General features: G+C 42.4%; 1 protein-coding gene across 1 annotated transcript in view; it reads right to left on the reverse strand.

The window, feature by feature from the left end:
* Window positions 1-17782, reverse strand: part of LOC126567888 (venom dipeptidyl peptidase 4) — a 532783-nt gene that overhangs the window by 275889 nt on the left and 239112 nt on the right. The gene's annotated exons all lie outside the window — the stretch shown is intronic.

Here is a 17782-nt window from a genome sequence, read left to right on the forward strand (position 1 = left end):
GTACAGGCTTAGTGGTCCGAAATTTTCTTCCTCTTGACTTCCCATTTGCGCGTGCACGTGCAGAAAGGAACATCATAATTTTACCACCCAACCCCACTGTATTGTGTGACAGTGCGAGGTTTTTGTTTTTCCTTTTATTTGGATTTTGCTTTTGGGAACGAGAATCGAGACCGAAAAACAGGGTGTCATGTGAGGATTAACGTGGTGCTGTTTTGCTACCGAATGAAAATGAACGCAGGAGTGGCAGGAAGTGGGAATGGGGAAAGGGAGCAGGAAAACATGAGGGAAAAAGCCATACATCATACGGACGGCAAACGAAAGCACCGCCAAAGACAGACGATAGCGAAGTCTATAGGCGATATTACCGCCCGATAATAAATAATGATTATAAATTATGTTTTCTTCTGCTGCTGCTGCTGCTGCTTCTGCTGTGTTGGTACATACAGTATTGCTGCTGTTGGTTTTGCTCAGCTTTGTAAGGAATCCAACAAACGAGTATGTTTGTGATTCGTTACTGGTCAACCGTTGTTGTTTTTACCTATTTTGCTGTCCTAATCGTTGCTAAATGATTTTATCGCTGTTTGTGATCTTCTAATGCAATTTAAAATTTTTAGCGGTGACTATATGCAATAAACAAAATATTAACAAGGCATTTCCTCGCTGTTATTTGTCTTATCCCGGGCATACACGGTTGTAGCTGAGTTGTAAGAGTGTAGGTGCTGCTGCTGATGATGTAGAACGGAATGCTGTAGGTCCGGCACTATTTTTATTAATGGTGGTTGGTTCCATCCGATTTTCGGCTATTGTGGTGTTGTGGCCATTCTATTGTTTACCATTATGATACGGTCTGGACTGCAACAAAACGAACATATTGTTGAAACGTACTTACTTACTTATCAGGCGCTACAACCACTTTGCAGTCTTGGACTTGGATCGGAGCCTGACGAGCCTAAATCGCTGCATGACGTTGAGGTCGTCATACAGTTCGTACAGCTCGTCCTACCACACATACGGGGCCAACGATCGTTCTGAGCATCTTCCTCTCGAACGCGGCTAAAAGGGCTTCGTCTCTTTTGGACTGGGTCCATGTCTCAGAGGCGTATGTGAGTACTGGGACTATAAAGGTACGATACAGTCCCAGCTTCGACCGTCGCGACAGGTTTTTTGAAGTGAGATCTTTCCTCAGGCTGTAGAATGACTGCATCCTAGTGCGCAACTCTGCTGTTTTCGGTGCAGACTTTGGACCCGAGATAGGTGAAGCTTTGGACAACTTCAAATTTACGATCAGCTATCCCTACATCACCCCCGCGTTGTTCCGGATTTCTTAGTAGGGACGCTGATTGTTCCTCCATCAATTTGGTCTTTGCCTTGTTAATCTGCAACACGAGGTTTTCTGCCGCCTGCTGAAACAGCACAAACAATTATTTTCCTGCGTACAGTGTTCTCCAGTGCAGTCCACCAATGACATTCCAAGTTCAATCCGGTCAAACCTAAGAATGATCGGCAAGCTCTACCCCGCAGCAGCAAGAGACACTTCACTTCTCTCGAACCTACGCAGCCAAATTCGTTGTGTCAGAGCTGGACTGGCTATTAAAACACTGTGCTGCAGGATACGCCTGACTTCCTTTTACGGCAACCTAGAAATTATTATTACTTACAACTCGTTTTTCATTTCTATCTTATTTCATAAAAAAGCCATATTTTCCATACTTTTAACTCTAAACTCTTGACAATACGGCACTGGACCGTCATTATTAATTATAAATAAACTCTAAACTCTAAGAGGATGCTTACGATGCGCTTCAGGATATAAGGTGGGCTGGTTTTAAAAGAGCTCATAGCAGTCCATCCATCAGTTAATTGTGAACAGTTTCAAACAGCCTACACCTGCTGAGTGTTAAATCAGGAATTACTCCTATTAAAACAATTGCACGGCGAAAACATTCACATCCACCTCATTTGCCATGGGTCAAATGTTAGCTGCACTAAAAAGTTCTTCCAAGTACCTGTCACGGAAGACGAAGGATCCCGTTCGCGGCTTCGACTCTGGTTAAAGCTGGCAAAGTCATTCTTGTTGTTGGACTATTCATGCGGAGTTGGACTAAAGCGGAGGGAAATTATTTGCGTCATATGAGCCTCTGTGACTGCATCTTACCGAGATGACGGGCCGTTATAAGTCCTAAAGTTTCTTGGACTCTCATACACAAAGAAGAATTTTATGAACTGACCTTCCACGCATAAGAAAATGGTGTCCAAACACAATATGGGTGATCGTGTGATTGAATTGGTACCCGTAGGACAGCAGACGATGGTAGAATCTACCAAGGGATTAACAAGAGCACGATATAATGCTTAAAACGTACATAAAATCATCCGCTAGCTAATATGTTCAATATCTCATCTGATCAGTGATCTTCCTAGGCCTGATATATGGTCGCGAAAATGGAGTTCAACATCCAGGTATCCTCGTACGTCGTCCCCATAAGAGCTCTGATGGAAATAATCCTGCTCTCCAAAGATGCAAAGACATTTGAAAATTCTTGTCTTTTGAGAACCTCAGATATTATTGCTGTACTGGACAGAAAATTGCTAGGCACCTACGCGAAAGGCTCCGTGTCGTTTCCTGGTTTTCCTTGTTTCCTCAGTATTGGGCATCATTTAATTTATGATAGTTTTATTACACTTGCTCTTAATTTTATCAATCTATTGCTCGATATGTTTTCACACACAGATTCCTTTTACATCTTACCTGATTAAATTAATGGGCAAATAAATTCCTAACGAGATTTATCCAATTTTGCACTAGAAAACATCCCTTCTTCCTACGTCACACGACACTAAAGCTAATCAGCCAACCCCGTTGCGACGTGGCAACCGGTCACTGGCCGTTCGTCGTTCGATCGATTCGACTGCTCACATCCGGACCATAGTTTCCTGCTGGACATCAGCTGCGTTTTCCCCACGTTCCTTCCGTTCCCGGCGAACAGCGTCCTTCGGTTACAATTCGATCACCGTAAATCAGTACACGATTTCCTGAGTTTAATAACCATCCTGCTACGGTTCTTGTTGATGGTTCGCCATGGATCACTTCATGGTTGCGAGTGCAAAAGGAGCTAGAAATAGCTACGAAAAAAAATCCCCCCCTCCCTTGCTTCCTTTTCTCGCCTCGTTATGTATCGCCCCCGAGGGCAGTTCCCTAACCTAGAACGGATATTGCAAAACCGTCGTCCGTTTCATCGCTGCCCATCGTCAGGTTCCCTTGATATCATGGGTGATATGGTGACCCATGGACATACACGCTCACACACACACAGAGTGGCACTCTACTGGGGGGGGGGGGGGGGGGGGGGGGCTTTTCCGGGCGCGCTTTAGTGCGAAAAGGAAAAATGCAAGGGAAATTGAAAATATAATCACTAAAAATAACAATCACCAATCATCGTCCGGCAAACGTGACAGCGATTACGTTGACACGCGGCCACACCGTAGGCCACACACACACACAAACACACGCGTGTCACATTTCCCGGGTACGCTTTTTTGTCACGTGTGTTTTTCCTTTTTCGGGGTGTATTTTTCGAGGGTGGGAAGGCAGCGTGTTGGAAAATCGAACCACGTAACATAATGGGGGTTGGGTTGCGGTTGTTACATGACGCTTTCCCAGCGCTTACTCTTGGACGTTACAAGAATATGTACGCGTGTGTGTGTGTGTTGATTGATACCATTCGAACCGGAAGTTGATATTTTGGGTTTTTGTGGTATTGTGGCGCTTATGCTAGCGCGAAATGGTAGAAACAAGCAAAAGAACGTTCGGCACGAAATCGGATTATAATTGCAATTGTACGTTTGTGTACACGTGAGTGTGTGTGTGCTTGTGTCCCTCCCACTCGGTGGGCTTTGTGGTTGTGGATTACGTTTTTTCTGCTGGGAAACAAACCACTTTTGTTTCATATGTTACATAAATGAAGCTGCTGTGCGGTTGCCAATTGGAAATGGTTTCTCATTTGGTTTGCCGGTGTTTTGTCATATTTTTCCTCTTTGTGTTTGAAGGATTTTCATTTTCATCTGTCGGAAGAGCTGGAAAATTGGCTCTCGAATGTAATTATCAGTCTCGTCGTACCCGGACGCAAGGAAGCTGGCCGCCGCGCACACGCACACACAATCGACAGTCGAAGAGTAATTGGATTGATTTCGAGCTTCCAAATGATAAATTAATTGATTTATTCACACGAAAGCAGCATTTTTTGTTTTGTTTTGGTTGCAGTTGCTGATAACGCTGACGAACGATTGTGGTGATGAGAAAGGGGGGATTCATTTAAATTGTAATTCAACGGAGAGGAACTTTACAGCAACATTGTTGCTGGGCAGATAATAAGCTGATATAAGCACTCGCATTTTAATTATTGATTATTTGAAGGATGTTTTAAATGCAATGTAATTGATTTACAAATTCACCAATGATTAACTGTTTAACATTTCTATGGAGATTTGATTCCAGTGATGAGTTTTCAATACGTTACAATTAACATATATTAATTAAAGTTATAGAAATTATTTATAAAATGTCATGAACTATTATTAATGATTCCAAGAATTTCTAATATATGATTAATTGCAGGGAGACATTAGCTCGGTCACAACTTAGAATCGTGTTGCGCTCTCAGAGACCCTCCAAGTTAACCTCCATGTTAAGATTCCACGATGACGGAGGAAACTATGACTGTCTCGGGACATTCGTGGACAGCTGTTACCATTTAGAATTTCATACGCAATACAGGGTGTCTGCATAGAACTAGACATGTGCGAGGCATTCCTAGACAACGCTCTAGATGAACTGGACATCGGGTAGGTTTGACTGGACAACCATCGCCCTTCTCGTCAGTGATTATGTCGAACTGGACATACGCTAGGTTAAAGTGGACAAACGTCAAGTAGAACTGGACAGTTATATTTGAAATGGTTGGTGAAACGGTTTGCAGCGTTTCGGAAACGCTTTGTCCAGTCCAGCGTTTGTCCAATTCAACCTACCCGATGTCCAGTTCATCTTGAGCGTTGTCTAGAAATGCCTCGCACTTGTATTATTCTACTCAGAAACCCTGTACTTCACTGATGTTTCGTCTTGAGAAAATAGTTTCGCTGCAAACAGCACAAACACATAAGTTTTTACTGATCTACCAGCCAGGCGTGTATACTACCTCCACAGATAGCTCTAGTACTGCTGAACCACTCAAAGCAGTATGGTCTGTAACAAGACCCTAATATTTTGTGCCGAAAACATATTCAACACCTAATTTCCCTATTTGATAAGGCGCATCGCCATTTCCTTAAAGTACCTTAAAGGTTCTCAAGTACCATGAAAGTTCTGTTAAGCTAGGTGAATTGGTGGAATTGGTTGGAGCTAGACGATTTTTTGGAGGTTTTTTTGCTCAAAAGATATGCCTAAGACCCGGTTAGACGGTTGGAGGCAGAGCTTCCATTCTCATGATGTCAAGATGTGTAATCATTTTTGCGTTGAGAGCTCACCTTCAGCGTATAAGCCACACTCAAACGAAGGCATGCAGTTGCATCTTAGGACCTCCTGATGATATAGACGCCCTTTTTTTGGCTTATAAAGAATTTAATGCGTTACATAACGTTCTTTACCGTCATTCATCCCAGTGCGTTCGTTACTCCAGGAGTACTCCTTCACTCTTAGTCAGGTCATATCGTTGACTCGTTCCCGTATTCCTTGCCTCTGGTCTAGGTCAATCGTGTTTCTGAGATCAGTACCTTAGGTGTATGGCTTTAAGGTAAGGTCATTACCTTACCTTAAAGTTCTGCTTCTCTAACCCTCATTAAGGACTGAATCGACTGTGTATACAGAATTTCTTTTCGATTAAATCCGCTTACGATTTTCAATATAGTGTCCGTGCCACGTCTGAGCCTTGTCCTTTTCGAGTGTCTAGTTAGTTGCTGTCTGTCATAAAACACAGATAGTAAACGATTGACACTTTGGTTGCAGAAGAAACTGTGTTGAGACTTACAGTTCATAAACCTAAATAATTAATTGAGTACAATAATAGCTCTAAATGATGTCGGTCAGGCTAATCGATAGTAATAATAACTTGATCGTACTCAAGTGTACAAGAAAACTTGTCAGTGGCATAATAATTGCATCTTTAACACTAAGTAAACCTATCGTCAAATAAAAGATCCGCCAAATTCATGATTGCCTAATGTTAGTATAATTTCCAACACTGAAACACAGTCGTTGTTGGCGTTGATCCTTCAAGACAAAGCTTGTGAGCTCTTCCAATATTTTCAAATAAATCAGAAAGAAATCAGAATGAAAATGACGCTACAGATCCAATTTGACCTCAAAAGTAGCTTAATACAAATTCTTAGGCAGGATTCTGTATGTATAGCACTTTTACGTAGAAGAGCCTCGTTTCTTTCCTTCACAATGTTTCCAATACAATGTATATCGTATTTCCGCATGAAAAAGTGTCTATTTTATGAAGTTTTCAATCATCTACTTTTAGTTCATTTTTCATGAACGTCCAAGGCAAATGAGATTGCACCAATTTTTTCTCATATTGGGAGCAAAGAAGTCAATCACACTCATCAGGAATTACTTTTACAAAAGACCAGCAAATGAAATACAAAAAAAAAAAGATTATTTCTGGCCTCCGTTTGTCACACCCCAAAACGAAAGCAAAAGGACATTTCTTATCGGACCAAAGCGAAAAGTAAAAACGAATACCACTTCCGGTTACCGAAGGACACTTCCAGAAAGGACACATAAAACCGTCTTTCCTGAATACTGGACGCCCACAGACAGACACGCACACATACTCTCACACTACAGTTAGGGATAGAACGAGGCTGAAACTCTCTGCAATACGATTCCTTCCTTGTAAGCTGGTAAGATGTACTAGATGCTGCTTCTTGTGAATATTGTGAGGACGATTTGATTCGATCATAACTCTTCCTCTAGAGAAAAAAAAAAACTCCACCAGAAACAGGACAGACGAGTAGTCACGGCAGGAGTCGTTCGCTTTTATCTGGCCCGTTTTCACTGTTCGCCCAAGCACCTTGCTGCTCGAGTGGCCAGTGATGGATGGATGGATTTTGCGGCAGGACAAATGTCAACCGGAAATGGTCCCCAGGCAGTGCCTGGCAAACGTTCGGGACTGCTGGGACCGCTCGGCGGCGAATCGATCTTTGCCGTCTCGTGAAAGGAGAGAATAAAATTTTATTGCATATTTTTATTGCCATTCCTCCCCGGGGGCGGATTGTCCGTCAAGTAGATACGGTTTTCTGGGCGTTTGCATTGCCCGTACCCCGTGACTCGGAAGCTGATTTCGGTTCGGGTTTTCTCCGTTTTTTTTTTTTCTTCTACCCCACTGCCTGTCGTGTGTTTGACGCAAAAGGTTTCCGTGTCCCTGTAAGTTGAGGAGAGATAAGTTGTTTTTCGATCAATTCAATTGCTCACCCGTACATGGAAGAGGCGGCACCGTGCCACACCAAAGGCAAAGTAAGATTTGGTGCGCTGGACTTTTGCCGACATTTTCTGTCGATAGAATCCTGATAAAAGGAGCACTGAAGCACCCACCTCCCTGGGATGGGAAGCAGCGAAAAAGAAGAAGGAACAATGATTGCCCTTTTTTGTGTCGATGTGGAGTAGTTAAATCAAGAATCAAACGGGAGTTTTATTACCCTGCGAGTAGCATCGTAGCGCTAGCGTTAGCAGCTCCGATATCCTTGGCTTCCCATTGGCTTCTCCGTGAACTGCATCCTGTACTCGGATGATATTGAAGTCCGTTTTGTTCCTTCCTATTTGCTACATCACAACAAGTGATGAATTTTCCTATTTTAATTGAATATATGTCCAACCGAAAACTTCCTTCGTTTTCCCTGCGTCGAACGTTTATTGCCAGAAGAGGTAAATTTATTGGAATTGGGTTTTTTTTGGGTTGCTGGTGGAAGATGCAACAAATACCATTCAAAAACAGCGAAGTGATGTGTGGGACATTTTTGTGTTTGTGTCCATTTCCTTGCTATGTTTGTTTTATCGTTATCGAATTTTCATCAATCACCACGAGAAGCTATGGGTTGGAAAGCTAGCCCTGAGAGTAAAAAGAGACAACATTTTCATTCCTTTTTATGGTTGTGGGACTTGATGTACTTGAATACTTATTAGATTGCTATGGGATTTACAATGTTGCATTTAATTCAATTCGCTTTAATAATCCTTTTGTTGTAGTTTACATACTTTCTTGTAAAAACTTACGGCTTTTATAAAAAGCTTTTAAAACGTTTCTGTTTCTTTGATCTACAACAGGCACCATAGTTGTAGGAGTGTGGAGTATCGAGTTAGCTAACGTTGAGTCGACTCAAATCGAGCAGTACAAGTGGCAGTTGTGAGGCTCCAAAGAACACCAGTTGGTGAGGCCAGATCTAGAACAAAAGTTTACCGTTTGACTGAAAATCTAGTGCTGCTACCACTACGATATGAGCCTTACTCTCGCCAAGGAAATCGAATATTGTAGTGAACAGCCTGTAGATGTGTAAAAAATAAACAATGAGTTTTTATCAAAGGGTTTTACATCGCTTATTTAACATCTATGTAAGCTTCGCTATGGTCCCCTGCTTATCATACTAGTATCCTCGAATAAAATTAGTAATCAACATCCAGGGCGAATTGTAGTATAAGCAATCTAAGTAGATGCTTGGAGCCCTGAGCTTTGATGAGGCCTCGAAAGGGTCGAGTCTTATTGTAAACCCTGAAAAGGATATGATCCATCGAAGGTAAAGGCGTCTTGTGGAGCTACTCACCTCCCTCCCCAAACTATCTGCCTGACGATCACTTTAGAAATAAAAATATTGATTGGTGTATTCTAACGAATCCTCGGTCACAGTCTACTACCGTCTCGATGACCTGTCAACTGAGTCTATGTGGTAGGGTTGCCGACTTCAAATTTGATTTAAATCTCCAAGGGTGACTTGATCCATCACTCTGAACGATGACAATGAGAACAATGGAGTACGATCGGTGTCCCTGTTGTAAAATATAGTGAATCTTGCCATGACTTCTAATATCTTATAAGCAAGCATAGGTTATGAAAAAGTTTCCTAAAGCGTTAACATTTTGCAAAAACGATAAGCTTGATTTTTAATCACTCTATCGAGATATGCATCTACTTACCGTACCTTGTGCAGCAAATGCGCTAAAACACTGCCACCAAAAGTGTTATCTTCTGCGAAAGGCTTTCTCTGAGCCGATGCAAAAGTTTTTTTGCAGAAACCAAGTGCTTAGTCGCATAAATTCTACGCTTTACCAGACGCCAGTTTTAAGCCCGCGGAGTGAAAGTATTTGCTGCCGAACCACAGTGCCATAGCAGTGCTGGTATAGCCGCTAGTAAACAAGCAGCATAACTTCGATCGTTACTTTTAACATTTAAACTCCAGCAAGCTCGCGAGGACAAATAGTAGATGAAGAAAAAAAAAAAGTCCCACCGCGGGAAAACGTGAAAAGCGCTTACAGAACGGACGACATAGCGGTCGTAAAAATTGAACTTCTGTCCGCGTTCAGGACAGCGCTTGTTCGCTTGTTATTATTATTGTTATCATTATCGCCATCTTGGTGTGCTTTTTAGAATCTACCATACGAAAAATGGGAAAAGTTCCGGGGGAAAACAGTAGGGGAAAACAACGCGGGGAAAAGAGAGAGTCGAACTGAGCTCTCTCTCTCTCTCTCTCTCTCTCTCTCTCTCTCTCTCTCTCTCTCACTCCCCTTCTCTATCTTGGTGGAAAATATTGTTTCACAACCACGCATTTAAATTGTCTTAAAAGCTTTTAAAAGATACCGAACGATGTGATCGAGCAGTAGATGGGCTGAGGCTTAACTTTAAGGGGATTTTCAATTTTCCATTCCGAAAAACCTCCTCTCCCCCGGTAGCCGGTAGAGTTGTAGAATAAATGTTTGCCGATGCAATTGGCTTTAACAGGGACAGCGCACATCGCGTAGAACTGCTCTCAATGACTCGCTTTCTTTTTCACGGAAAAACCACATAATACAATCCGCACTTTGTTAAAATCCTTCGCCCGGCATGCAAACGGGAATGGAGCATTTATTTATTTTTCAATTACAGCACAACCCACTTGTGCCAACCCACTTCGGTGGAATTGTTTTACGTTCAATTATTCACCGCTGAGCTGAGTGGAATCGAATTTGCTCCGGGGTTTCCGATTGAATTGGTGGGAAAAGCGGGGAAGCAAATAGGAAGCTGGTTTTTCGGCAGAGGTGCGAAGCGCATTCGGTTGGGCAGGCTTCCTCGGGAGTTGGATTTTACGCCCACAATGGTTTGGAATTTCTGGACCGGATTTTGCTATTCTACTTAGAGGCTGGTGGTATTTCATATCCCCAAGTTCCGTTGAGGTTTTCCACGATAAATCGGGGGCGAAAAGGATTCCATTTCCACTCTGTGCTTAAAAATAGGATGTTCGGATAAAGACGGTCCGATTTCCGATATTGTAAATGGAGCTTGATGGTTTGTGTGGGCGTTGCGCTACGTCAAAATGCTTTTAATGCAATCAATTTAAAAGAAGAGATAAACATTTGTTTCATACGGAACGGGGAACCATTGAATGCTGCCTAAACGAAACAACACAATCTATTGTAAAATATAACAATGTTTGCTAAGGATTTGTCACGTGCCTTGTGAAGTGATGCATGTTGGATTTAACCAAATATTTTCAGCACTTCTTCACATCTTGAACTTTAAAAAACAATGTTCTACAAAAACTTATTTTAAAATATTTTTCATAAAACTTTCTCTTCCTTCTTCATGGCCGTCTGAGGGTTGAGCTCAACGCGTCTACATGGCCAGGTCGCCAATCTGTTTCCAGGAAACTCGGTCTAGGGCTGCAGTCCTCCATCCACGGCTGCATCCGATCTCCGACAGGTTTGACTCCACTTGATCCGGCCAACGAGTCTTCTGGATCGCAGGAGTTTGTGGAGTCCGTAGAAGGCACAATTACCCTGAACAATGTGCCTTCGGATTTCGCTGCTTACGTTGTTGTCCGAAGTTACGATCGTACCAAGGTAGCAGAACTCCTCTACCACCTCAAGATCGTCACATTCAACTGATATTCTGCTTCCGAGTCGGGCTCTATCACGGTCAGAGAAGTGTACGCCTCGCAACATGGTGCAGATGTCTGTCCGATTATGTGGATATCACCCGCGAAGCCAAGGAATTGGATAGATCGGGTGAAAATCGTGCCCCGGATGTCCAAACACGCGCTTCGCATGACACCCTCCAGAGCGATGTTGAACAGCAAACAGAAAAGTTCGTGTCCTTGCCTGAGACAGCGGTGAGATTCGAACGATTCCGACAGCATGCTCGAAACTCTCACCTTGCATTGCACCCCGTCCATAGTGGATTTTAGCATCCGTACCAGCTTTCCAGGGAATCCGTACTGCTGCATGGTGTCGCCCATCCTGTCGAATAACACAATCCATCCTGTTGCCCTTTTTGTAGACTTGGTGAATGACGCCCAGGTTCCACTCATCCGGTAGTTCTTCCTGTTCCTAAATCTTAACAATCAGCCGATGGATGATGGCGGAAATCTTTTACGGACCCATCTTGATATTTCGTGTGTTGTTGGAGTCTTCTGAATCGCAGGAGTTTGTGAAGTCCATCCCAAAGTCTGAGGATACGATCGTACCAAGGGAACAAAATTCTTCTACCACCTCGAGATCGTCACCGTCGCTCCTGAGTCAGGCTCTATAACGGTCAGAGCTTCCGGCAAGTAGGTTTTTTTTTGTGTCCGGCTTTGATTGATCCTCATCGGTTTTAAATTTGCAGGCATAGTTTGTTGTAAGAAATAAATAATTATGCTCGAGGACTGCACTTTATTTATTTATTTATTTATTTATTTACAATTGATTATGACGGTCCAATGCCGTATTGTCAACACCGCTTGTGTTGAAAAAAAAAATTACAATCATATTGATAAGGCATTTCCTCCCTATTATTTGCCTTATCCCGGGCATACTCGGTTGGAGGACTGCACTTTATTAGCTGAAATAATTCTGATTTGAAAGGGACAATCCTAGTTCATCCTCATCTTACGCGATCTGTATTGAAACCGTCTATCGTGAACATCGTTCAATTTCAATCATTAACAATCAATTTAATTCCCTCTCCGGCGATACAAAAAAATACTGAATTCTCCGGTGACAAAGTTTTCACTGAACTCCACCCGGCTGGAAAAGCAAAATTCTCACCCAAACATTGCTAATTATTCATTAGCCCGGCTTATCAACTCGTGCCGCGAAAGTATATGATAATTTATACAGAAAACATTTCATTTGTGCGTCGAGCAGCGTATGAACCGTACGTAAAGTGGGTACAACAACTCTTCTATTACATCACTTCCATTCTCCCCCAGGGGGTGTGCTTGTAAATCGTTCTTCAATTCGCTAAACCCTGGGGCATCGGAATGGCGCGCGCGAATGGTTAAAACAGTTGAGTTTAAATATTTATAGGAATAAAAAGGCAAACAGGTCCGACATGTGTCTGTTTTCCCTTTCAATATTGTGGCATTAAACTGTGGTAAAGGGTGGTGGGGAGGTACGAGGGGTTGCAGGGGGAGGATGGAATGAGTGAAGTGGAGAACAAAGTAACACTTGCTACGTGTACCCCTGTTGACACACTTCATTTTGTGCGATGGGAAAAACCCGGTGACATACTAAGATCGGTTTCTGCGTGCGCGCATTTTTCCGTTTTCCTGACCGTTAAGCAGTGAGTGAGAGAGGCCATTTATAATTCATATTTGAAAATCAATTGTTTCCTTCTGCCTGGTTTGCCGACCGTTGGGTGATGATGGAATTTTCCACACTTAAAATTCGCACACTTAGTCGCATTTTTATTCACTCCACAGAAAGAAAGAAAGGAGGGTATTAAGTGAAAAGCAACCACGCTTTTGGTGTTCCTTTTTTTCGCTGACGGAAGCCACGTGGCAGTGGGAAAACCACACAATAAATACACAATTTTTACTTTTTTTTGGCGAAAGAAGCACATTTCCTCCCCAAAAAGCGATAGAATCCATAGCCTTTTTATATTTCGGCAGTCAGCTGGAGAAGCTTTAGCGTGAGGACAAAACAACAATGGCAACTGTCCTGCATCATTGATGAGTGATTTTCAATGATTTCCCGCCACACTGTCGCACTTTGCGTGGTAAGTCAGGGGTAGCTCTCAGCCTCATGAATCATTCAACGGCACGGGGTCGACTCCGGTTGAAAGCCGGGAGCCCTAGCCGGCTTCCAGCTGACCTAATCACACAGCTACACCTGACTCACCCTGAGAAAAGCGTACGGGCCTCGGTATATCAGCTGACAGCGGACAACATTTTGCAATCTATCGCAGGACAGGAGGCTTACCCAACTTGATCCCTCCAGCATCCGTCAACAACAGCGCGACTTGATCCTCCCAAACGTGAGAGAGAGAGAGAGAGAAAAAGAAAGTCTTCCTCTGTCATCAGCCCTATCCAAGGTTTGGGTTGCTGGGGATTGGAAAAGCCTTACTTTGCTTTCTTGCCATCGTTCCCACGCATAATTGGATCATTTTCACCGGCCGCTAGCTGATGGCACAAAACACCTTTTTTCCGTTAGGAACGTTAGGTAGGATGGCCGTTTTTCGTTGCGTTTTCTGTGAGTGCGTGTGTTCTGTGAATGTCTACCAATAAATGAGACTAATTATGATTGAGCCGGATTGCTGGACGGTTTTCTCGGTAAAATGCAAATGAGAAAGGACAAGCTAACCTGGCCCTACGGAGCGTGTCAATTTGGTGCCATTAGTGATGTGGACACTGGTAGTGCGCTTACGGTGAGGCTTTTTCACGTTTTTGTTGTTGCTGTTGGTCGGATCTGTTACAATCCTTGGGTCGTGTTTTAGTTTTTAATTATAAAAGCACTCTCTTTAAATGGTATCGAGTTTGTTTGGCTTGCAAATGATGTATTTTGGTGATGCTGTTTGAGAGTTTTGTTGACGGTTTGCTTTACTAAAAACTAAAAGGCAATTTGATCGTTACATAGTGGATGGACGATTTATGGACTTAGCAATGTGCAGAGAACGTTTGCTTCATGTTGTTTGGTATCCAATAATTCACAAGGTTAGCCATTATAACAGGTTGGCTGATAAGTCCCCGGTCTAACAAAGAAAAACACATTTTTTTGTCAAAATTCGTTTTTATTATTCAACATAGTTCCCTTCAAGAGCGATACAACGATTATAACGACCTTCCAACTTTTTGATACCATTTTGGTAGTACTCCTTCGGTTTTGCCTCAAAATAGGCCTCAGTTTCGGCGACCACCTCTTCATTGCAGCCAAATTTTTTCCCTGCGAGCATCCTTTTGAGGTCTGAGAACAAGAAAAAGTCGCTGGGGGCCAGATCTGGAGAATACGGTGGGTGGGGAAGCAATTCGAAGCCCAATTCATGAATTTTTGCCATCGTGCTCAATGACTTGTGGCACGGTGCGTTGTCTTGGTGGAACAACACTTTTTTCTTCTTCGTTCTTTTTTCGTTCGTCAAGCAACCAAAAGTTGCTTGACAAAAGACGCTCTGTCTCACAAACTAATTGACATATAGACGTCAAATTCATTTGAAGGTTGGTGCTATATAAAAATAATATGCATTTAATACTAGCGGCGCATTCTATGTGTCAGACCGGGGACTTATCAGCCAACCTGTTATTGAGCTCTGAACTCATTGCTGGTACGACGCGAATTTTGTTTGAATTCATAAAGAACGGCCAGACCGTATTGTTGTTTTATTGCCTCTGAAAAAAAATAACATACAATTGTGCGACTTCTAGTAAGTTCTAGTAAGACTTCTAACGAAGCTGCGCAAACTATCAACTCTTCGTCTAACATCGGAAAACTACTTCACTGCCTGAATTCTAAGATGCGATTGCCTTCGAAATAACCATAGATCTTCCAGTACTAGTGGTGGTATTAATAGGCTTAAGTTTTAGGGTTTTCGCCTTAGAAAAAAATTCGCCTAGATATTGACTCGTTCGGATATATTGTATATTCAGTCTGTGAGATATAGAACTGCTCGGATGTAGTAATTGGATTGTTCTCCAGAATTTTTGAATCACACAATTACCATCCTAGTATCCGTAGCTCAGGCAACTGTCCTGATCGCCTAGACGTTTGGTAGCACCGGCTGCTGGGACCAAAAACGCGTGAGTATACAAAAATATCGAACAAACCAACGACAGCGCCCGCGCGATTCACTTGTTCTTGTTCATTATACCCTCGAAAACCCTGTATTACATGTGGTCTTCAACTTTCATTCCACCGTAATCGACTACTACTTCTCTCTGAGCTTTCGTAAGGATCAGAATATCTAAGTACACTCAAGAAATCCTTTTTCGCTTACATTTTTTTTAAATAAATGGAAGGACTATGGTGTAAGGAGTTGCAACTCCTATAAGCTATAAGAAGTAATATAAGCTCATTAAATTTTATCACAATTAAATATTTGATATCTGGTTTATTTCATGCGACTTTTGAGCATTTTGATCAGTAAACATAGTGATAAACACTTTTCAAAGTGGTGTATGCTTTTTTGTTTGAACCTACAACCTATTTCTCGTGATAAATGTTTATTAAAAATACCCTAATTTTTATTCTTATGAATTCTCCAACCAAAGTAAATTACTTCCACGCTGATAATTCCGAAATAATCTCGCTCCCATGTTCCTAATTCTCTTGAAAACCCTGCGTTTCGCACCGTACATATAAAATTAATAAATTGATTTCCCTCATTTTGATTGATGTGGCACCCCTCCCCACTGCGTACATCCACGCGTGGGTCTGTTTGTGTTTATGCTGCTGTTACCCGCCCCAAATCCCATACACATCACACCCCAGAAACTCATCACTCGCCTCTCCCCCCCCAGGACTTCACTTCGTGGCATTTGGTTTCCATTTTATCAGTGAGCGATTTTTCAAAAATTGCAGCATAAATCAACGGCTTTCTTCACCTGGTGCGTTTCTCGCCAAACGCGTCAGGTGTCTTGCTGGTTGTTACGAATCAATTTACTGCGTGATTGATTGGTGCCGTGGTAGGAGAAGACTCGTAAAATTATTAATTACTGGGGCCCCCGGCCTGTTTGGCACGCGGGTCATAAACAACCCCACTGGAGGGGGGGGGGGGGGGGGGGGTATGTTTATCCGTACCGCCTGCCGGGTATGCAGATGCAGAACGCGAGGCCTTTCAAATGCAAATGGCCATAAATTATTTTGCGATCATTTTGGCTTCCTTCTTGGCAGGCAGACTGTGTTGAAAGGTGGTGTGCGCCGGTGAGGCCATTTCATCAATTTTTGATTGTAAATCATATCACTCACTCGAAACCTAGTGCTTAGGTTTTTGCTTCGAGTGGTTTGAGTTTTAAGTTCTTAGCAAGCAGCTTAAGAGTTTGTAAGAAATTTGAAATTTGTTTACAAAACAGCTAGGGGAAGTCCATCGTTCTTGTATCTGCCTAACTGTTTGGGGTACATCGAGCGCAAGATGGGATTAAAACAGAATCTTTCATTCTGTATACTTTAAAATTACTTATTATTTTTAATTAAGTACAGTTTGAAAATTCAGCTTAAAATCATAACCAGCTGTTAACAGAAATAAAAAGTGTTTATTTTCATACCAATATTCTGCTAGATTTTTTCCCATTATGCTCTGCTACGATTGATCGCGCGATCGTACGATCCTTCCCAAGGCATCATGTCCAAACAGCTTCCCGAGGTTTCGATAAATCATGCCTCTAGCGGAACCCATTCCAACCCCAGCTATTGATGTGTTTTGCTAGCTCTGCATGATTAATCAGCTCGTTGACAGCAGAAAGCATCAGAATTGCTCAATATTTACTTTCCGGGAATTGGTTCGCCTTTTCGCTAGTTAGTAGCACGTGCCTTCGATAGCTCACTCACCTCAAACTGCCTGAGTCTGCTTGTGCTTGATTTTTATATTCCAAACAACCAAAATACCACCGTTTCCGAAGAACGATTTGTTTGCAGACAATTTTATCGCAATGGTTTTTATGTTTTTTTTCCATTCCGGTATTCTACTTGCCAAGGTACGTTATGTTACTTTTCACTGGAAAAAACAATCATGCAGTAATGTAAGGTTTTTCTTTTGCTTCAGATCGGAAAAATTAATTGCCTCTTCTATTCTGCACGCTATCTTTCCCTTGACAAACCGTTTCCAGTTCAATCTGAAACAAGATTCTCGGACCAAATATTTCCCCGAAAAAAAAAAAAAATGATCTCATAGAAATGCGATTCCGTACAGAAGATGCTGGCAGTAGCACCATTTCGGGGTGTAGATTTTGTAGTTTCAAGGAAAAAATGAAACGGTTTCGCTTCGCTTACCGCAGCTCGTTAAAGGCTGGTCGTTTGCTGTTATTATTTGCGAATCAAACAACACGACAAGACAATTTTCCCCGAACGAGATACTTTTTTCCAATAAACGGTACACAGCACTGGGTCTGTTTTGTTGGGATGCATTTTTCGGGAAAGAATCCGTAGCGAGAATCTCATCTTCACGCCCTTTACGTTTCCGTTTCAGCAATACGTAATAATAACGATGGCCAATAAAAATGCCCTCGGAGTTATACTTCCTTTTTTCTCTCGCTTAGTTTGCACAGTAAGCGATAACGAATTATTGATTCGTAGTTTTAAATGGTCGTAAAAAAGGATCGGAATGTCCCTCTCTTTATCCCTTGATGGGTATTT

Source organism: Anopheles maculipalpis, chromosome 2RL, assembly GCF_943734695.1.
Source record: "Anopheles maculipalpis chromosome 2RL, idAnoMacuDA_375_x, whole genome shotgun sequence".
NCBI classification, from domain to species: Eukaryota; Metazoa; Arthropoda; class Insecta; order Diptera; family Culicidae; genus Anopheles; species Anopheles maculipalpis.